Below are 24,066 nucleotides of genomic sequence, written 5' to 3'. Positions count from 1 at the left end.
TATACAACACGTCAATACAAGATGAGCAGAGCACCTTCCAAAATCAATCTCCTAGGAGTTGGACCACATATTTTAAGTAAAGATACTGGAAATACTGTTAACTTATGTTAAAAATTCATATAACTCCTTGTCATAATTATTACTGAAATTAGGTTATAGTAGAAAAACAGCCTGGATGTGCTGTGTAGTTTAAGTTTTGTAAAGGTATTTTCATGGCTGGTTCAGTATGTGCTCTCTATATTTCTTATTACCTTTTCTTTTTTAATCTCAACTCCTATACTACCTTCAGCTTCATGCATTGTATGTTGTATATTTGGTTGTAGGTGAAATGTAACAACAAAATATAGCAATTGCTGTGTAGCACTGCTTACTTGGTGCCTTGTGGGAAAGTTGGATCCTAGGTTATGGGGCAAAATCTTACCTGACATGCACTGGGAGTCATGGGAAAGTTCTAGGCGGTGAAAGCTTTTCTCCACTAATGTTAATTTCTTTGGTCTTTATAGAATCTGGCAGGCTTATGTAATTGGATGTGTTTAACCCTGTTAATCTCTGGTTGGAACAATTAGGCTCTGAGAATCACAAATGATAAATGATATTGGTATAATCACCTTACTAAATAATAGGTTATTTTGATTTTAGTTTAGAATATGATTTTGACTTTAAGGGAAAAGTTATAGCAACTATGGGAATATAAAGCACTCTAAGGCCCTTAGGAATAGGTAACTAGAATGGTGTGTGCCTGGAGATCACTATGGGAATCATTGTAGACTGAATTAAAACAATGGGTACTGGTTGTGGATGAAACGAGCAGGTGTGTGGATGGGGTTTGCTCAGCAGACACAGCGAGGGAGACTATCAACGACCACCAGAGGACCCCTACTCAACAGCGCTACACATGTGTTACGGACATTTGAATATGATAATTACTTATAGTAAATAAATATGCTAATCATTTCCCTCCCATCTTTATATTTAAAACAATCAGCATAGTTAACCAACGATTTTTATAGAATAAGAATGTAGATCAAGTGAAGCAATTGAAAGCTAATAATTGCAAAGGTCAAACTAAGAAGCGAGCATCCTATGCAATTTTAAACCATAACTTTGCTAAACAAATTGTGTAAGTATGTTGTGCTTTGTACCTCTGTGTGAAGGCGTCTTTGGTGGAGCTATCCCTCGTGTTGCCCAGCACTGGAATAAAGAAGTGCCTGCTTGTCTGCCTTCTGTAGGTAAGTTCTTCATGATTGCGACCACTAACATTTTGGTGACCCAGATGGGACCTTGCGAATGACACTGAATGCGATCAGGTGCTGATTGAACTCCAGCTGGTACTGAGGGTTTCTCAGGGAGAGTCATCACATTCAAGACCTATAGCTCCCCACAAGGTTCCCTGGAAAAGGAACGCATTTAGGAATCAGGGAGCCTGCCTGATGAAGTAACTTGTAAGTTGCAGTGCAGGCGAAACACCAGTTAAACGAAGTTGTTAGAGTTCCACTTGTTTGGGCCCAGGCGAGACTCAAGGAGCCTGCCAGTTACATGGAGCAAAAGTTCTGCATGGTTGGGCAGGGAATTCCTGAGTGCAGAGGAAGCAGAGGTGCTACCTGTAAGGTGAATGGAAAAGGTTATAAAAAACAGGCCTGCACAAAGGAAACAAGGCACCTTACTGGTAAAGGTTAAAATTTAAGTTCTAAGTATATAGAATTACTGTATTGCACAAATGGTGTATTGAATTTTTTGTTTTATATTTGGAAGTTGTATTTTGGAGTTGTGTATAAATGTCACTGAATGAGACATACAATTGCACACACCAACAATACTTCGTACTATACTTAGAAATCAGCACACTGTCTACTTCAGGTCCGCAGTGAAGAATTACGTTAACTAGCAAGTTTGAGCTTCTTGGCCTTCTTGCCTACATCAATTGCAGATGACTTTGCAGGTTTGACAGTATTTTGAAGATGCCAGAAATATGAATTTCCATGCCTTCTCCCAGTGTATGTGGCACTTGAAATGAATGTTGATTTCACTACTGAAATGACTAATTGTTTAGCCAGAATCAGACTGGTCCTGAATGTGAGTTTCATGGCTTGTATAAATAGCCTTCTAAAGAAGTAGGCTTTGTAAATAACCTTTGTGGTTTAATAAGATTAAGATGAAATGATTAAATTTAATGTAGTACTATTAAAGGAGAAGATATGGCCTAATGTAGTTCCCTTTTCTATTTATAGTGATTCTTGGACACACTTGCAATGGCAGTTTTCAAGTATTTTCAGGATAAAATGTGCTACTAGGGAGTCAGCATGGCACTGTCTGTAGCAGTGTCAAAAACTCACACAAAAAACACTCCAAAACTAAAATGTATGCCAAGATACTGCAAATAATAAGGCTGTATTAGCAGAGCTTGTAACTTTATACCTTCGATGGCACCAAAATCAGTTAGGGTTTTGCCATGTATCACATTAGTGCCAGGAGATCGCTTCTGCTAAACATGAGCAGTTCCTTTAAAAACAGCTTCTGTGAATTAAGAAATCTTGGAAAAGTAAAGTAAAAATGGTAAATTTTTATGACTTAGAAAAGGGGGGTGAGTGGGAAGGGGAAACACTGTCCTTCATATGTTGCTTTTGAAAAGGGTCTTAGATTGGCAGGGCAAATACTTCACCTTGATAAGACCATTGCTGTAAACAGCTCTGATGTTTTATGTGATGTGCCCATTTTCTTAATGCTGAAAATCCATTTGAAAGCATGCTGTATTGTTCAAAAATTGTTAGTAGTCCTCAAATGTCATCATCTGTGTAGGAAGCAAGGAGAGGAATGGCTGAACTGCAGCTAACTTCTCTAATAGCAACAGATTTAATCTCCTGAGCTCAGTATGTGTCTTTCACTTACCTTGTGCATTTTTTGTTCCTATCATGCTGCTGCTGACTTGTGCACCTGCTGCATTAGGGGTTTTCAGGCTCCTTTTTTGTCTAGAGGGGACCTGGTTGCCTAGCATCAAAGTGCTTTTGTACAAGTATTTTGGCTTTTCTTTGTTTTTTCAACAGTGAAATACTAAGCTGTGGGCAGTTACAGAAAGCGAACTGTTTTGTAATGCACATTGAGTCCTGGTGGTGTAGAGGCACACGCATACACACAATTTCAACTCCTTCCATTGTGAAACACAGATTATGTAGGGAGGTTCTGGCCAGTGTTCTGACTGTCTCTGTTAAAATGGTTTTCTAAAGTTTAAGGACTTCATTAAAAAACCCTGTAGTTTTCTAAAATTAAGTTGAATTAAAGCCATTCAAGATGAGTACAATGCAAGTTTATTGTTTTGTAATTAGGTGCTTGTTTTCTTAAATTTCACCTGCCTAAAAAAAAATCTAATATACTTGCAGTGACTGTTCCCTGACTTCGAGTTTATAGTCTCTAAATGACATCACTCCCTCTTCAGTGCAGTGAAATAAACTTGAAATTCAAAAGTATTGAGTTAATAAAAAAATCTCAAACCCATGCATAGTCAATGCATATACAGAATTTCTTTAGCACCTCAGACATTTGTTCTTGAGGTAGATGCCTTGTATCTAACTTAAAGTTCAGCAAAGCCACGTGTGTGGTGCAGAGAGTATCCAGTATGCAATAAAACTTCATATAGCACTTGTTGAAGCTGTTTTCCTGATCCATTAGAAACTTGGTATTTCTTGTTCACGGCTGTTATTTATAGTAAGACATCCCCTAACATGTATGCATGTGTTCTACCAGTCCGCTCCTCTGTGCGGCAAGACTGTTAATGTCTGGCATCCATTTGCTGGTTATGTTGTTATCAGGGAGCTTCTAATGTTTCATTAAGTTGGATCTTGGTTTTTTTGCCCATTATTAGTTCTATGCAGCTAGGTTGTATGTGTTTTAATTCTATGTGTATTATATCTATTTCCACACAAATCATACTGCATTTAGTTGCATGAAACAGGTATGTATCAGGGTCCAGGTATCTTTGTTTTGGCTTTTTGCAGGAAGATAATTGTCAAGAAAATTGCTCTGTGGGCCACATTAGAGAAGGTTTTATATTTATTAAGACAAATAAGAGCCTAATTGTCCAAGATACTGCATGTAATCTGCCAGTTGAGCTTTTATAAAGAGCTTTAACAACGCTTTTGTGACGTGTTAAAGTTAATTACTTCATCAGCTCTCAAAAACTTAGAAAAAAATAAGTCATTGCTGGAATATTTTCTATAGTTTCTTAGGTATTCGTTGATAGCATTGAGCATGGAATAATGTTGCTGAGTACAGAGTAGTTCCTGTGTCCAATCCATTGAAGTAATGCTACGGGATAGAAGGCAAAAATTATTGTGATGACATAATACAAATTATCAGTGAAAATCTATTAAAGGCAGAGCTGCTTTTCTTTTTGTTACCTATCTAGAATAAAACTTTTTGTTCCTGCTTACTGTAACTAAAATGGGCAGTGTTTTAGACTTCATCTTGCACTGGCAAAACTGAAGAACTATTGAAGAAAGAACTTTCATGAGCTCATGGTTGACCATTTTCTACCTTTCTGAGTATTTCCACTCTCTCAATTTGTTTCCTATCCTCAGTTTCTTTAAAGGCTCTTGGAATTAGGTAGTCATTTTGTCACACCAATAAAATAACTACCAATTAGCTTAAATATATATGTTTACACATTTTTTTTGCTTTTCAAAAAGCACATCAGTAAAATGCATTTGTACTGGAAACCTTCACCCCATGCTCCAAAAACATGGCAAAATTAGGGACAAATGAACAGTGTGTCTCCAGATGGAAAGCACAGTGATAACCTATGCTGTGCAATCCTTATGCTGGAGTAATTTGCTGGAATATTTTCTAGTCATGAGAATATACACTGATATTCTTAATATGCTAAAGGATTTTCATCATGGCAGATACACAGGTCTTACTAAACTGAGCATCTTGTAGTAAAAGGGGGGGGGGACCATTTGAATTCCATTTTGGTTTTTGTGTGCTGCTGGAGTTAATTTTTTCTGGTTGGTAGTGTGGCTTTGAAAAAAATTTAGTGGGAAATTCCAGTCTGTGCCTTGTGAATTGTGAACAGCGCAATCAGTGTGCTATAACAACTGAGGAATTATATTACATTATAACCAAATAATGTAATGAATTTTATTTGGTCAGTCTGAACATTCATTGTGAAGATGCCCTCATCTGTTATCTAATGGGAATAAAGTGAAACCTGAGGAAATTCCTCAGAGGATGTCGAAGGGTGCAAAACTATCTTTTTTGCAAGCAGAAAAACTTGTCCCTTTCACCAGTTGCAGGGCTATGAAACCAATAAAATAGAAGCTGCAGTGGCAATACTAAATGTGGTGCAAGAGGGTTACACTGCAGAACGTTCTACAAAAGCCATGCTTTTGGATATTTGAATTTTGACAGCTATTTGAAGAATTACATTTTTTAAAAATATACTTGGGACAAAACAGAACTCTAAACTTGTGACACTTTTTCTGGTAGGAGCATCATAGGGTCTTAACAATGAAAACCATTGCCAAGTGACCTTTTGGCTGTTGTAAGGTTGCAGCCTAAGGAAAATTTCAGCAATTGGGCATTATACCCATCAGGAAGGTTTAGAAGACTTGAGTCAATGGCTGGCTACAACTACTGTCTTGGTGCTTCACAATAAAACATTCTCGAGTTGGGCTATTGTTCTGGTTCTGGCCATGCCAGAGTCAACCTCCCCAAGCAGTCAGCACTGGTGAGCTGAGTGAGCCCAGGCTGTTTTCCACACCATTTCCCTGTTATTACAGGGGCTGGTCGGGGAGGGGTACTGGCTGGGTGTCTCCAGCGTAGTCCAAGTGTAGCTGAGGCATCTGGTCAGTCCTTGCATTGTGCAGCATTCTATAATAGTCAGATCGTTATGGTACCCTGTGTTATCACTGGGTGTGAGTGTAGGTAGCTGTTATTGTCCTACTTTCACAGTGCTTTTGTCAGTAAACTGACTTTATCCCAAACCACAGTGGCTCTGTCTCTCCTTCAGGAGTGATCGAGCAGTATGTGGTGCTCAGCCACTGGTTGGTGCTAAACCACCACAGTCCTTTCTGGTGCCCAATGTTGGCTCGAAGGGTTGGGATAACGGTAAAATCTGACCTAATTGTGTTAAAGAAGCTATTATAAGTGTTTGTTATGTTGTTCAAAGAGGTGATTTTGTGCTTTGCAGCTAGCTAGCAGGATAGTCTGGAAGATCTTGGAAAAACTTCTTGGCAGCAAGCAGAAGCACATTTGGAGGAGGGTGTGTGTGTGTCTGTGTCTGAAATCCCTTGTTCCATTTTGTTAGGAGACCCAGGCTGTATTTAAAACAATTTAGTTTGTCTAATGTAATTAAATCTGTAGATGTTGAAGAGAAGTAGCTGAAGATATTTAACAAGGAAGGATTAACGATGTTTAATTTTTATGAACATGAATACATGACTTGCATTACTTGCAAGTTGTTTCAGACGATAGTGTGAGTTGCAATAGAATCAAGGATTTATTGTAGTAGACAAAACTAGGTTATGTCTGTCACACATTTGTTTTCTGTATTAAACCTTTTAAATTAAATATTACTTTTCTTTTAATTGGGTCACTGAGTCTCATTCACAGCATGCTTAAGAGTCATCAGAACTTAGTACAAAATACAAGTACAGAAAAAATACATCAATCTGTTACAGTTAAATACTGACCATAGAATCTATTACTCTAATGTGGTGCTAAAGGTTTCTGAGCATGATGTTACTTGAAAAGAGATTTAAGTACTTTGTAGATTTAAGACATAGATTTGTAGTGTATCAGTGGAGTAATGGTACTTGTATGGTTGTGTTCCATGTGAAATAATTCATTATTCCTAACTAAAAGCATAAGGACGTTGAACCTGTTTTCATTTCTGTATTTGTGACTTGGCACACCGAGAAGAGCTCTCATTGTGTTGACAGCAAATGAGATATGAACTCTTTTTAAAGATACCTAGTCATTCCAGGTTCTTAAAAGTTACCTTGAAATATGTTTGTATGTGGCTGTTTGGAATTAATTTGCTGATAGTGAAATGACATGATTGGAATTTTAGGTTTTAAATTAGTAAGTATAGGCACAGTCGTATTTTGTTAAACTGCAAGGGTAATAGTGTGTTTCTGTCAATGTAATAGGTACGTTGGACTATGAACAACTTAGTACTAACCATAACTAGTGATGGACAACAGGTTGTAGGAGAGGATCAAATACACAATTTAGATTATATAGGTACATTGGGGATGTAACTTCAGCTCTGGTGCTGAGTCTTGATTATAATTTTGCAAATTGTTCAACAGGTGTAAAGAATATTTTATATGAAACCAATGAGAAATATTTTTGGCAGTATCACCAACAGTTGTATATGGAAACTCGCTGTAAATATGTTTACTTACATCTGGGAGCAAAGTGCCTAAGCAACACAGTGCCAAAATAGCAAGTTATAAATATTTGCTGCCAATTGCTATTAAGCAAGGATTTATTTTGGACACTTGAGCCTATGTCAATCATAAAAGGGAAACCAAATTTGAAGGTTATTGCCTGTTGGAATAATTACCAAATCTATGATTAGTTTGAATACTCTGAATTTTTCAGACATAGTGAATTAACAGATAAAGTTTATTTTGTATGGGTTAAAGCCATGAGAACAGAGATGAGAGCTCTTAAGAAAACATGAAATATCTGAGAGTAGTGTAAGAGTTTACTAGAAATGCTAGAGGAAATAATTCACTTTTCCATTTGGGAAAAAAAAAACAACCCCCAAACCAAAAAAATGACCAGCACTTGATGTGAATTGCTCAGTATAGGACCATGTTCTGATCATCATCTAAGTAATCAGATATTTTTTTTACTTCATGGATATTCACCTTGCTTGTCTCCCAGGTAAGGAAGGAGAATCAATGTTCCCATTACTTAAGAGTTTACTCAGTTTTTTTGCTTAGACTGCTTCCAAGCTGATTATGTCTGTACACTTTCTGACACAGCAGATGATTTGAAGTTGATTAGTGAGAGCATTCAGTGAAATTTCCTTTATAGGCAGGCTGCAGAACTACAGCAGTCCTCATCAGAAATACCCTCTGGGAGATACTCTGGAAAACAAAGCCAAAGGAGTTGTGGCCTGTAAGTGTTAATATTAACAGGTGCAGTCACATAATCTGCATGAGCTACTCGTGCTTTTAGAATATATATGCAGAAGCAGGATAAGATATACTTATTTCCCTAATTGCAGTGACACAAAAGTGATAGCCCTTGATGCAGGTCTTATGCCAGATTAATGCTAATTTTAAAACTCCTGTTCCTTTTCAGGATACTTCTGAAATGACTAGATAAAAATGACAGATCTTGGTCCTGAGCTGTGCCATTCTATTTCCTGTTATGTAAAGGAAATTGATATGTGGCAGTTGGGTGTGGATGCATTTCTGACTTCCCTTTTTTTTTGCTGTACTTGTACTCTTCCTTCTCTCTTACCAGAAATGAAGTTTGTGGAGAACTGGAATCTATATTTTTACACTTAATGAATCTCTTCATTATTGAAGCCTTTTGATAAAAGCAGAATTACAAATAATACATCAATAAAATGTGTCATGAGGCATGCATAGGTTCATATTTTTCCCTTGAAAAAGTAAACACATCCTGTGTTTAGAGAAGGAGGTTTGGCTTCTTAATTTAATAGACTTTGAATCTAGGACTGCTTCTTCCTTTCTTATATTTGCCTATTGCAAAACAAACTGCCTGTGTAAGGATTGAATGCTCCACTGCATTTTCTTCATCTTCTGTCATGCAATTCTCATTGTGAACAGTAAAGGGACTGTTAGGTAGTGGGTAGAACAGGTTTGGGTGAGAAACAGCAATCCGGTGACTGCTTGGGGGCTGTTGGGAGAAATTCTGAAGATACTGTCACTGAATACAAATATATAAAAGCTGTCAAAGCATTTGCTCTGAGAAGCTTTCCAGAACCACAGCGGGGATGTTCATTCAACATCTTATGGTGAGGTGCCCTAAAAGCTGGATTCTTCAGAGGGGTAGGGATAGATTGGTGGCAAGGATGAAACTGGCAGTGTTTGCCTCTATGCCTGGGGAAATTAAGGATGCTTAAAAATACTTGCCATAATGTAAACATACCGAATCATGCTTAAAATAATACAGATGTGTGCAGTGGACTTAAATCATGCCAAGGATCTTGGGCAATTTCCTAAATGGTAAGATTCTGATAGGACAACAGATAAAGGAAAATAAATGAATGTCTATGTATACTGAGCTGCTTCTTATCTAACTCTGGTGGGCTGGTGAAAACTAGTTTTCCTTTCTTTCCTTCCTTTTCATGTATTGCTCAATCTAAGCCTGCTATAGTTAAGTTTTATCAGTCTACAGCACTCCAAAAAATCCTTCTTGGATGAGTTCAGGAATAGTCAAAAATCCTGTTAATATAAATTAATTTGGTTTAGATGACCTGTAAAGCACTGTTAAAGACTGAATTTGAAACTAAGCATGAATGAGTAGATACTAGAACGTAATGTTCTAGATACATCTTTCTATTTTTCTACCTAATAAGTCTAACATGTAAACATGCTTCTAATACTCCAAACCTTCTATAGCATGACTAAATAAGCCACATGCTCTTTTCCAATTCACTTACCGCTTCTAGTGAGGTCTGTTGCCTGTTGAGTAAAGAAAAAAAACAAACCCCACAACAAACCGAAAGGCACCTACCAAACTGGAACAACATGCCTTGTTTAGCTTCTTCCAAGATTAGATACATGAAAGGACAACACTAAGGCTGTTATTGATAATTGTTTTCCTGTTTGATTCACTAGTGTTCAGATTTATTCCTTGTGTTGTACAAGCCTATTCATTGCATTCCTCCCAGTAATGTTTGATTCACAAGAGCTGTATGGGAGTGAAGCTGCTTCGATTTGTCTTTGCTATGCTTGCCTTCTCTTTGAATTCCTCTACTTTACATTGTCCAGCTATCGTGGTTTTTTCCCCACTACGGTTGTCCTGATGTTTCTTTTGTTTCTACCCCTTCTGAAGCAAAAATCCCAGTTAGGCCTAATCATTCTGTTTTCCTGTGGGTTCATTGCTCTCTTCCATTTGTTTGTCATAAGTCTTCTCTGGTAGCTCTCTTTGAACTTGACTGGTGTAACATTAGTGCTGTTCTAGGTGTCAGTGGAGCTGTAACTATTGTAATCTATTGATATTGTTACTTTTACTTAATTATGGTATAACCAATTTGTTAGAGGGTTTTTTTACAGGTCTGTTGAAGGAATGTAAGTGTTACAAACTATTAAATCAGGCATATCTTCTTATGATAAGATTTATAATCTAGTTTTATGCTCTTTATCATAAAATTTGTAATCCTTGGAATTAAGGTAGACTGTAGCTGGGACTGTTCAGCCTAGAGAAAAGAAGACTAAAGGGGGGACCTTATTAATGTTTATAAATATCTTAAGTATGGGATGCAGGGGGAAATGGCCAGCCCCTTTTCAGTGCTCTGTGGAGACAGGACAAGGGGCAATGGCTGCAAGTTGGAGCACAGGAAGTTCCGCACCAACATGCGGAAGAACATTTTCACAGTGAGGGTGACAGAGCCCTGGAATAGGCTGCCCAGGGAGGTGGTGGAGTCTCCTTCTCTGGGGATATTCAAGACCCGTCTGGATGCCTACCTGTGCAATATGAGCTAGGGAGCTGCTTTGGAAGGGGGGGGTTAGACCCAATGATCTCTCGAGGTCCCTTCCAACCCCTATGATTCTATGATTCTAGTGAAAATTGCAGTCCCAGTTGAAACTTTGTAGTAATGTGTTCTGGCATAACTGTATGGAGATATTTGATCTAGCTGTCAATTATCTAGTTCAGTTGTCAGTAACTCTGTAGTTCTGTAGAGCTGTGAAGCTATACTGCAGTCTTTGAGTGTTTGCTCAAGTTTCTCAGTCAATTTGTGCTGCTTGTTGCTATAACTAAATTTGTGTAGCTCATGTCCTAGTAAAGCTGCTGTAAAGCTAATTTCAATGTTTTCTATAAACTGTAGCCACCTGGTTTGTGCCACAAAGTATTTCTGATTTCTGATCATTACAATATTGCAAATAGGTTAATGAGATAAATCTTTGTCTGTGGTTGCAGTGTTTAATTTGGACAACTTTTTAAATTGAGACAAGTTTACAAATTATAGCACTTAAAATTCAAATAAAGAAAACCCCTGCTTCAGCTTAAGAAGTGGCAGCATTCCTGGCTCCCTGTTCAGGTTCAACCTCAATGTCAGTGCTTTAACCCATGTGGTTGCTACTGGTTCTTCAGTTACCTAATTGTGAGTGGGCTTTAAGGCAAGTGCACACACGGAACAAAATCTGTGGTCGTTGATGAATGTTCATTTGATATATGTGGTTACAATTCTTAAGAACTTCCTTGCTCTTGATGTAGTTTTGACTGCAACAATATGAACGCTTCCAAAACTTGCAAGTCTTGTGCATAAGGGACAGGCAAGGGCAGCAGTAGTAGGTTCTGAGCAAATCCAGGACTTATGGATTTCCAAGTGAACAATTATTTTGAAGTTGTGAAGGTATCTGTCTCTTCAGCTACCCAATTTCCCTAGAAACGCCTTTCAGAAATTCTGTATCTTTTCCTTTTCCTTTATTGTTTGAAGGATAATGGTAATGGGGGACTTCTTGTAGATGCATAATTTAGTGTTTGTGATATTCAGGTATATCTCTAAGGACAAGAACAGCCAAGATGATGTACATCAGCTGCTTTTTAATATAATATTAATTGAGCTTCCCTTGAGCCAATTTGCAACAGCAAATTTCATTATGTAGTCAGGAATGCTATTCTTAAAGTTTGTTGTTGTTTTTTATAACTAGTGAAAATCTGTTGGAAAAAAGCATAGATTCCAGCTGAACTGATAAATACTGAATTTTACTTGAGACGCTATTGTGGAATAAATTCCGTACAACCTAGGCAGAGAACTCTGAGGAGCCATAGTCTTTAAATGGTTTGTTTTGCTCAAGGTCTTGCCAAACTGCTACTTGAATAACTGGCATTTTCAACAGTTGCTGTCGGTAATAGTACTAAAGGGATCCGTAAGAAGTAATGCAGCATCCTGATACCTGATAAAGGAAAATACTATATTACAATGTTTAAGATAATTTCATTATATAATTTAACAAAACTCTTACCTCTAGAGTGCTAATTTATAGTCATCATCTGTGACGAAATAGAAAGTCATCATGGACAGTAAGTGCAGCATATGGTTCTGTGTAATAAAGTTGATGTTGTGCTCTACCCTTTAGCCTCTACCATATGGTTTTGATTTAATTTGTAGTCATTTGTTCTGCCAGATAAGCTTCAAAAATTTAGTTAGTGATTTACTAGTACAAGAAAACCACTGTGTTTCCTATACTATCATTGATCAACTGTGTTTATCAACTGTGAATAGCTGTTCACTCAGTCCATGTTACATATCGAACTTATTTTTGGATTTACCAACTAGCTATTCAAAGGTTCTGTTAAGAGTGATACTGGGGCAAATAGGTATACAGTTCATCTAGTAAAAGCAATGAAGGCAAATTTTAAATTTGACAGCTGAGAGGATGCAAGGGTAACAAACTTGGTGTTCCAGTTTGGTATAAAAAAAATACTTGTAAAACAACTGTAGGGATTGAATGTGTTTGTAAATATGTATACATATCTACTGTCAGAGTTGAAGCACCAGATCTCTTTGAATCTTTGAACATAATTCAGTTAATTGTTATCAATTTTTACTCAGTTTGAATGCATGTGTTGAGGTGAATAACATAAGTGGTGTTTTTTCTAATATTGCTGCTTTCAAGCTTCAGAAAAAAAACCCCAATATGGTAGAAGTAAAAGGTGCTGCATCATGCAGATCAAATTATGGGAGTTAAGTGATAGTCAGATTTTTCTGTTTATGAACCATAAGAAATCATTGTATTTTTTCCATGTATTAGAAAGGGTTGCTCATAGTGATATCGTCTTAGCTCTTTTTTTGAAGAGTGTGGATATTCATGACTGCTGTGCTTCCTTAGAAGCTGCATTACTTATGTTTTCTCTTGGTGGAAAATATCCTGGCCTCTTGGATTTTACTGGGTGAGAACTTCTAGTGATTTGATAAATTTAGAAATAAATGCTTTCTGTATATATATACAAGTTGGGGTGATTATTTGAAGTGTATCAAGATATTAATAGGTTGACTCAATCTAGAGGCCTTTGAGAGATCTCATGGGATCATGGTTTCTGATGAGATTCTTTGTTTTTTGTCTAATTTCCTGCTCCACCAGGAATGCTGCATTGTTTTTTCTTCTAGCTCTAATGATGGAAAGAGAAAATGAATAAACTCCAAGGGACAACTGAACCTTCAAAGAGTAAGGAAGGAACTTAAGTTCTGATGTATCTTCAATCTCCTCCTTGAAGCTGTAAGAGAACTCAAAGAGGGTTTTCTCACTGCGGGAAAGCTTGTAAGGCCCTTGGCAAATATCTGCACAAGACAAGAAGGATTTAATATCCCTAAAACATCTCTCTGGTAAATTTTTAATTTAATTTCAATACACAGAACAGGTGGACAGATAGGATAAGAAAGTTGGTGATGTTTCCTTGGCAAGTAGGGCTACAAAGTGAATAGCTAGGAAACTAGGAAACTGATAAAAGGGGGAAAGGTATAACTGCAATAAAGAAATAGTTACATGTTTGCAGGGATAATCATGAGTCTTCACCCTGGTTACATTGTGAGACAATTCAGGTGTGTTCCAAAGAGTGTCTATAACACTGACCGCTTGAGTACGTACTGCTCTTGCAGGATGTGATAGAACCCTACAGTATAGTGATAGAACCCTATAGATCTCACCAAGAACTTCACTTCAAGGTGGCTGCACACAAATATTCATCAGTTTCTCATCAGAGTTGGCAATAAATACAATTGGTTGAATCTAGTCTTCTATAATGATTCCACATGACAAATCCAAACACAGGAATTTTGGAGGAAATTCTGAATTTTGCTGAATCCTGACATGTAACTTCTTTTGGATAACAAGATTATTCTATCTTGTAAATGCTTTCAATTTCTACAAGTCCTGCAAGATTGTGAAAGATCAGTTCTTTAACTTTCAGACAAAAGATTTCTAGCATTCTACCAACAGATCAAAAGTATGAATATTTTGAAATAGATGCTGAACTCTCAAATGAATTGTACCTTTTCTGTAACATTAGAGATGTTAGCCTGGAAACTAATGTATGAAATACTAGAACAAATATGTCTTTTTATAATTGCAAGTGAATTCTCAAGGAGTGCTTATAATTTGTTGCCTTTTGTCACCAGGTATGCTGCGCTTAGGGTATATGGGTTTTTGTACACATGTGTAGAGATGCTTTTAGACCAACAAGCTTGTGTTTATATAAAACTGCAAAAAGATAGAGAAAAGTCTGGTGTAAATTTAATCTATTTGTGGTGCTACTGGTGCTTATTCAGTTTAACTAATTTGGTGCAGCTGGACAAGTCTACTTCCACAGATGCCAATAAAATTCTGCTTGGTTAAGTTACCCAAGTCCTCTTTACAGGACATTATTTAGTAGGTCTTTTTTGGGTTTTAGCATTTAATTACACATTGAAGGTCACTTTCCACTTAAAACAACATGGTTAATTGGCCACTTCGAAGCACATGGCCATCATGGGTTGTAGGAGTTGAATCCAGTGCTTTGAACAGATGGCCAGGGTACTGAGCTTCAGAGGTTGCACTAACTTGGGCAATGATTTCCTTTATGCCTCAAGCCAAATTACATCTTTATGCTTCATATATAGATTTATAACATGCTGGTCTTGTTAACGCATTTGAAAAATGATTTTCATGCTGTGCACATGCAGGTGTATAATTTTTTGAGTTTTAAGAGAGAGAGAGTAGGAATCTGGCAATAAACATAATGAAAAAGCCTTCCTTCAAACAAAGTGATAAGCACACTGGAAGTTCTCATGTTTGGTAGGAAAGTGATGACAGTCAAGAAAAATGACATGCTGGTCTCACAGCTTGTGTAACTTTAACTGTACTACCATGCCCATTCTGATGACTGCAAAGCACTATTGGGAACATCTGGAAATCCATTTGTGGATAAAAGGACAAATTAGTTCCATGCCAAATAATTCTGTACATGCATCAAATGACTCTATAGTAGTGAAAATTAAAATTGGAACCTTTTAAGAGGCTGAGTCCTGTGGATTCTTTACTGTATTTGTAAGTTAATATGAATAAACATTTAAATAGGCTATTATAATTGGGGAGTTGAAGGATGGGATCGCATGATGTATATGTGGAATAATTTTCAAATACAGCAGTTGCTATGCCTTTGGGTGTGGTGTTTACCCATATTTGCTTCCTTTGTTAAACTGAACAACAAAATACACTTTGTAGCATAATGGAATCCCTCTGTTCTAACTTACCTTTTTATGCTCTTCTATTATTAACGATATTTTAATTCTCAACATTTCACCAAATTAAAAATTTGGAGACAAAGAAAGGTCTTAATCTAATGATCTGAGATTTCTTGTTATAGTATATCTATTCATACTGTGCAGTTAATATTCTGGTGTTTTGCATGCTCCAAATGTACTGTATGGTGCATACATGGTGCTATGTGCAATGACTGTATAAGAGCCAGGACAAAATTAGGGTCTCCACAGTTGTTTTGTTGTGGTTTTTGTTTGTTTGGGGTTTTTTTTTTTACAAATCCTTAGAAATTACACACAGATTTTTCAGAGTCCTTTGTTGTTTTTTTTTTTTTTTTTTTAAGAGCTATGCCTGAAATGAGAAGTGTCTGCTTTCACTTCTCAGACTTCTGAATTTGTATGTGTACTTTAGCCACATGTATTGACATGTCCCCAAGAAGTCATGCCTCAGTTGAATATCAGATATAGCAAGCCACAGAAGTGAAAAGGAGTTTTTAATTACTTTTATTGCTTTTGAATGAAAAAGGGAAGTAGGAAAGGTTGTATTTTTTTCATTAATCATTAAGAATCAAATTGACCTAGGAAAAAACAATTTTAATCCTTGGCTCTGGTACTTATTCTGCAATAGCTGCAGTCATTTGGAGTAAATTGTCCATTAAAGCACTCTTCTACCTTTTGACAAATTGCATGAAACTGCTTCCTCCAGGGAAACACAGCCTTGAGTAGTTGTGTATTTATTGTCAGACACAGAGGTTGCCTGAATGGAATGATTCACACACACACAGTGCAGTGGAAATAAGTAAAGGGAAAGCATATGGTCAAGTCAAAGCCAAAACACAAAGGCTTGATTGGGTTGGTTTATTTTTTTTTTTTTTTTGATGGCATAAATTGTTTTGTGACCCATATTGATTTCAAGCACTTCAAATTAGAGAATAACTGTTACAGCTATGCAAATATGCTTAAATGATTACCAATCCCATCCTTGTGTGCCTCACTTATTGGATAATCTCCCTTATTTTGAACTAGAAAGGAGCAGTATTGGGAAGGGAAATAAGATCAAGAAATACAGGGGTGGGACAGAGGGAGTCAGTTTAAGCTTGAAATTATGCCAAGTCACTGCTGATTTCTAAGTCTGATTTTGGAAACACAACATAGAAAACATTGAAAATACTCATGTGGTTCAAGCCATTAATTCATTGTAATGCTGACACAGCATGTAAATTGAGGCTGCAACCCAAATCTGGGTGTGGAATTTGGTCAGAAAATGCTATTCTTATGGAAATTCCATTGCCTAATCTCACTAGTCTCTCACTTGTATGGACATTTAATGGTTTAGGAGTCTGACTTGAAAGATTTTTTTTAGAAGTTAGTTCAGCTATTGCTCTTCCTGCAATTTATGTTCAGAAATAATTACACCAGGGCATCCTAGCCTTTCAGAATGGTTAAAATGATTGAATCTTGGTATGTAATCAATGTAGAAGAGGTCATCTGTGATTAAAATCATGAAGGAAGAAAGGTAAATTGGAAGAAACAGCTTAAACTAGGAACAGACTACTAAATCCAACAACACAAAATGAGTAATATTCTCTTATGAAGAAGTGATTCATATCTTTCTTGGGTAATTGTCTGTCTTTGGCATTAGATACATTCTGATTCTTGTCAGACTGTAGTGAAAGACATAAAATCCATGTTAAATATCCAGTTGGACTATAATGAAAAAATGTAGTCTTGCCCAGGGTTTTTGACCAAAAGCATGAATAATATATAATATATCTGTATAATCAGAGCATTTGTGATTAGGAGGCACTTCTAGAGAACTTTCAGTCCAACCACCCTGCTTGGAGCAGGTCAAATGAAGCAGGTTGCTCAACATTGTGTCTGGTTGGGTTTGGAATATCTCCAAGGCTCAGGTCTTCTCAGGTACACTACTTTTGTATCTCCATACCTGGCTGTTCATGAGATTGCTCCCTGTCCCTTTGACCAGCCTCTGAATGTTGCCTTGAATGGCACCATAACGGTCTCATCTATCAACCACTCCTAGTTTGCTGTCTTTAAACTGCCTAAAGTGTACTCAACCTCAGTGATGGGATTAGTAGTGAAGATGAACAATTAGGCCCCAGATGGCTCTCTTGGCTTCACAGTGAATTAATGGTGCTGATAGCAACCCTTTGCAATTCAAAGCCTTAGTTTAAATTGCATTATTTTGTGATCTTTACATGCTTTGCCTTTGCTATTTAGGCAATAGAGATTGTTGCATAAATTTGTTGCCAACTTCAAATAGAGGTTGAAATTCATCCACTACTTTTAGCAAGTAGGGGTAGATGCCATTGTACAACAGTGTTTCTTCAAACCCTCTGGAAAGGAATTTTAATTAAAAGGCTCTAGGTGACATTTGAGGAGTGTGAGCTCTGGCAACTTCTTGAACATTTTCAAATAGTTTAAACATATCCATACTGACTCGTGTTTTCAAAAATCACACTTCAGATGTACTAGATTCTAACAGTTGGAGAAGCAGAAGTTGAGGATTGATAGTAGTGAAATAATTTTAATAGGCAGGAGTGTTGATTTTAGCAGCAAAGTTGAGCAGTTACTCTAATGTATAGTGAAAAATGTCAGTTCTTAAAATACTGGACAAAGTTGAATCTTTGTCCTAAAATCTTTTCTTGAATGCAGAGGAGTTACCATAGACACTTTAGTTCATGTAGAGAATACTATCTTTATTTCACAGCATGTGACTTAAATTAAAATTTTTAAGTTGTTATATATAGAAAAGCATAAAGAAAAACACTTGTATCCTCTATTGAGTGATCATTTGTACCATGCAGCTGATAAGCAAACCACTTGTAATGAGAAGTTAGGAGGCTGGGAAATAGAGGCACAAATTCTGAAGTCTTGAAAGCTTTTATTTTTGGTGAGCTGCTAGTAATCACTTCCTGAAAGTTGATTAGTTCCATAACCACTCTGCACAGTCAAATATACTATCTTCCCACTTAAAGTAGGGAGAGAAAGTAGCTCTCTCTGCTAGAGAACTTGAGTTGGCCAGTAAAAGTTACTGAAAAGAATGGGTTGCTCATGTCTGAGGTGGGAACTGAAAATGGATTGAGGAAAGCTTCTCAATACAGTGATTGTTTTAATAAAGAAGTTAGGGAAGATACTAAACTAAGGAAGATTGTACACCAGAAGGAAGGGAATAAATCAAGGGATGTAAATAGCTCTTCTAGTATTGGTTCTATTTTAGCCCTTGCTGTGTAGTACTGCAAGTTCTTTCACGTAGATTGTTTGCAAGTCAAATCTCACTGTGGTTTAGTGATACGTTGGTAAGATGCATTTGTATCTCTCTTAGTAAGAAGTGCTGTTGATAAGTGGATGTCTCCACCTACATACAACTCAATTTACATGTTTCTGATTGTAGTAAAGAGCAAAGCTGGTAATCAGAAGGCTAGTGATGCTTTTTCAAAAAAAAAAGAAAATTCTGAGCATTAGTCTGTTGTCTTTTACTTTGGACTGTTATTCATTTTTTTGGTTTGCTTCCTCCCCTTTGATCTAGATAACACAAACGTGCCGTTCATCTTTGGTAGCAAACACTTTCCATGTCTGTTAAAAAAACCCACTGTACTTTGGAAATGACTTGGCATGTCTGTTTTCTCAATTAAAAACAAAGATCACAGGCAGCAAAATATTTTCACAGAATCTCCTGGGTTGGAAGGGACCCATAAGGATTATTAAATCCGACTCCTGGCTCTACTCAGGACAACCAAGTCACAGCATGTGACTGAGTGCGTTGTCCAGACGTTTTTTTAACTCAGTCAAGCTCAGTGCTGTGACCATCCTGAGAAGCCTGTTCCAGTGCCCAACCACCCTCATAGTAAAGAGCCTCTTCCTAGCTGCCAATCTACTTCCTGATATATTTTATTCCCGAGAAGCTTAGGTCAAGGGTCTTAGGCAACACTATTCTCCTTAGAAATTATTGATAATGAAAGTACATTAAGGCTAACCAGATATTATTTCCCATGGGTTTTTAAAAAGTTTAGTTTTTAAAAAAGTCTAAGTATGATGTTTGTTTCTTGTAACGCTTCAAATGAGAACAAAGAACCAGATAACAGATCCTGTCTTAGGTTCATTAATATATATTCTTATACAGACTTGAATTTAAATCATATTCCTATTTGGGCCAATGCAGGCATGGTATAAACAGAAAGTAGCAGCTAGAATATTGGAAAAGACACTGTAGGTTTATTCTTTCTCTAACTAGAGGTTGGTTTATTAAAGCAATTATTAAAAGTCTGTTTTTCTGTTTAAAAAAGTTATCAGCACTGTGTTTACTTAGATTTTGTATTTATGCTGTAATAAGTTATTTATATGAAGACTTTGGAGATGAAAGCTTGAATCTGACCAGAGAAAATACTTCTAATTCTGTTTATACAACCATCACCTAATGATGATCTTAACTTCCACAGATGGGAGCAGAAGTCTAATTTCTTGTGGTTTGTTCACAGTTCTTTGTCTCATTTTGCACATAACATTAGGGCAGAGGAACATGCAGATTAAAAGCATGGGTTTTGAAATGACTCTGTAAAATTCTACTTTGCTGAACATAGTTGTATGCTTTTTTAAAAAGCAATTACCATCAAGTTGAAGGTGAACATTCAGGAAGTCCTATGCTCCTTCCTTGATGCTGCACTTAAGAGCCACCATGCTCAAAATGTATTGGCCTTTTTAACATGAATTTTGGGGGATTGTTTAATTCCCAAAAGTTTCAGGGGACTAAAATCTGTGTTGTGATTACAGTTACTTTGTGAAAAGTGTAAAATGTAAAAGCAGCTGGATTTTTTTGGCCATTGGGTCTGAAATGAAAAACTCTGTGCATCTACCTTTCCCTTCAGCTCATTTTAAAGCTCATGCAGGATGTTAGCATTTCTGGATAGGAAGGTGCAAGCTGACCTGAACCATAGTGAACACAAGCAAAGAACTGCAGTTTCTTTATCAACTGTAACATCAGACTAATGTAACTGAACGTATGTATGTGAAGAATAAGATATACACATCTTAGTAGATAATCCAGAGGACTGTAAAGCCTGTGTAGAACAGAAATCATACTAGTGGAAAAAATTTAAGAAAACTTTGATTAATTTATAACCTATATATCTTATGATAGTTCTATACCATACAGTCAGCAGTGATGGCGTTGGTCCTCAGTGCTTCTTAGTCTCCAAGGTCAAGGCACTTAATCTGGGAGCATTTCTACAAGAAGTTAGAGATAAAACAAGCTTTTTTCCAACTTCGTGCATAAACATTTTGTGCTATTACTACCTCTTCCAGGAGGGGGAGTTCAGCTGCTCCTGCTGATACTGATGTGAATAAACATGATGATTAGTATGGTAACATTGGGTGCTTGATGCAGGCTGGAATACATCTGAAAGATGCTTCCTAAACCTGGAGTTGAAAGAGATGTAGTTAAACTTTCATTAGTGTTTATATCTATATTGCTAGAAAATACAGTGTGATTATACCGTGCAGGCCAGGGTTGTTGCAATCAGTGCTGTGTGTCAGTGGAGGCTGGGCTCGCGTTCATATAAGTGGCATCCAGCAGTTAACACGTTGTGCATCCCTGAATAGGTATGTCCTTATTTCATTTTACTTGATTACAATATTTACAGATACTAGAACTGAATTTAAAAGAAAACACTGTAACTTTTGAGAGGAAGTGTTTTACACTTTCAAGTAAAATATAAAACCTCTTCTAATAATTCATCTTCATTATGTAATGTTCCACAAACATAATTTAAAATGAATTATTTAGCTGGTGCTTTAGCCTCCCTTTTTTTGAGTGAGTTTAGAATATTCAAGAGTTGAATTTTTTGATCATCAAAATAAACTAAAATAGAAATTGTGTGCTTGACTCCTTCATGAGAAGTGGATTTTAGGACTTGGCAATGGGTGACACTACCTGTGAAACCAAATATTGTCATTATGAGTTAATGTTTTTAACTTGGGTAACTACATATGCAATTCAATGCTTTTGCTAGTTGGTAAATGCTTTTAGCTGGGGGTTGAATAAAAGGAAAAGTTACACTTTCAAAACTCTGAATTAAAGTGTCAAAAGGAGCATGGCTATTTACATGTAGATATGAACAAGTTTAACTTTGACAAGGAAAATGATAATGCTCATAAACAGCAACATATAAATACAGGGAAAGATCAACGGCTTTGACAGCTGGAAAGAAGTCAGAATTGAGCAGTTGCAGGCTGAGTTGAAAGATGAGCAAGTCACATATATCATTTGGGCAGCTAACTTGAAAAGGCGTTTTGTAGCTTGCAGGGAAGATAGATTTGAGGATCTCAGAAGGAGCTTATAGAAAATTCATATTTATTGTTTATAGCAACTATAATCTGTATGCATTTTTGGATTGTTGTACTTAGTAATGTTGGTGGATGATGCCCTGTGGTTATTCCTTAGTGCATTCCTCTGCTGAGAGAAAAGCTTAAGGAGGATATTCCAGCAGCTTTGTGGTCCCCTGCCAGCTCATTAATTGAAGGAGTGTGTTTCCTGAGCACACTGTAGGCAAGAGCTGTTTCTCATCACAACCAAAACTAACCAAATAACCATCTCCTAATTGGTCTGTCCATACCTGTGATAATTCAGTTAAATTGCAGGTGCTTGTTGAGATTTGGTTTCAGACAATCCTGAAGAGAGGTAATCATCATTAGCTAATCAGATCAGTGATGGCAAATGAAGAATTTGCCATACAGTGGTTCCAGTTTGAAAACAGATTAAAGCTTCTCAACAGTAATGAAAAGACTCGGTGGGCTGAAGTGTCTCCAATCAACAGTCACTGATAAATTATTAATCAATTTATATTCTGTAATGTCTCTGGAGTGCTGTGTTGGAGGTGTGTTACACCATGACTGACAACTAGGAAGGTCTCTTTGTAAAGTGTACAAAGAATATGGTGGATAATGTATGATTTTTGTTGCCTAATTAGAATAATTATTTTAGTTGAAGCGTCATCTCCTTTCTGTCTATAGTGTGTTTTGCATTTATTTGAAGAATTTTCTGCAGCTGTTTTGTGAGGTTTGAAACAAACCTCTGCCAATTCCACATGATCACTTGCTACAGCTACATATCTGGAGAAGAAGGGCAAGGAAGACGTGGATTTGAATATGTAAAATACGTAATCTTTCTTAAGACATCTCACGTCGGTAAATCATTATTCAATTAGAGCACTCTTACGTGTATAATCCATTGCTTTCCTGACACGCAGCAGTCTGTAGCAAAATAACAATAGTCCTAAATATGTACAATAATAGAATTATGATTAATATTCAAGAAAACAATACAAAGTATATACTGTGGCTTGAAGGTAAAAAAAAAAAACCCATGTGCACAAATGCATAGCTATGTTTAGAGTGAAGAAAAAAGACAAGGAAGGAATGTAAGACTGAGGTGGAGGCAACAGCTAAAGCAGTTCCTTGAAACTGGGAACTGAACTTGTTATATACTAAACAGAGAAAATTAGGACCAGAAGGCATATGTATGCCTTTCCACTCTGTTCGTGCTCCAACTTACCTAATTTTATTAGAAAAATTCATAAGAAAAGGAGTTGAATGATATACTGTGGAAATAGCCTTTGGGATCAGGGTGGTTGGCACTGTCGTTTACTACAGATACTGTGTTGAAAGAAACACCTGGGTTTTCACTGCTGTCTGTTTAGATCAGTCGCAAATAATTCTGCTTTGTGTTGATGCAGGAGATGAAGAATCATATTCTGATCCTTTCGACTGTCTCTAGATTATTTATTTTCCCTAGCTTTAAATGTAAAATATGTTGATATGTATAAACTACTTTAGAAAAGTCTGTTATGGAATACGGTCCAGAAACTTTATTATTTTTGAATCAATTAAACCCTTTCTATGTGATAGTAAGGTTTAATTGAGGGATTAATGTATCCCTCTCATGCAGACACAGCACCTAATATTTGCATGACTCTATTTTTACTAAATGATGAACTAAAATGGAGGGGGAGGGAAAAGAAAAGTAATCCCTGCTTAATCCTTTACAGTGAAATACATGTTCACTTTTCACCCTCTCCTTCTCTTAGTTCATTGCTTGTGTAGCATGTTTCCTTTTATCATCTTCTCATTGCAAACTGACACTGAAATAACCGGGCAAGTAGATTACATAGAAGAAATATTTTTATTATGAGATCTTGTTTAACTCCCAGAAATTGATCATATCACATAAAAATCACCAATAAAATGAATCAGTTCCTCTCTAGAAAAGATCACATAAAACCCCAGGGGCTTTTCTTGGCACAGGAAGTAAAGTATAAACAGTGGGAAGTCCGAAGTGATTTGTCTGGAGTATTTAGAACGTTGAGAACATGTCAGGCAAAAAGTGATCAGGTTTGATCATTTTCCCAATTTAGTATTCACCTTTTCCTCACACAACATGGTGCTTTGGTAGTGTATGGTTTGGTCTTTGGATTGATGGGGATACAGAAATTATTCTATCTGCCTGCCTTCAGCATGCTGTCCAGGCTTCAGCTGGCAAATTGCTTAGATTGCATTTTCTGTCTCTGCACTATTATTTACTGATGGCTTCTTAGTACTTCACTATAAGCATT

Source organism: Gallinula chloropus, assembly GCF_964237585.1.
Source record: "Gallinula chloropus genome assembly, chromosome: 5".
NCBI classification, from domain to species: domain Eukaryota; kingdom Metazoa; phylum Chordata; class Aves; order Gruiformes; family Rallidae; genus Gallinula; species Gallinula chloropus.
Note: the sequence above shows the minus strand (reverse complement) of the source record.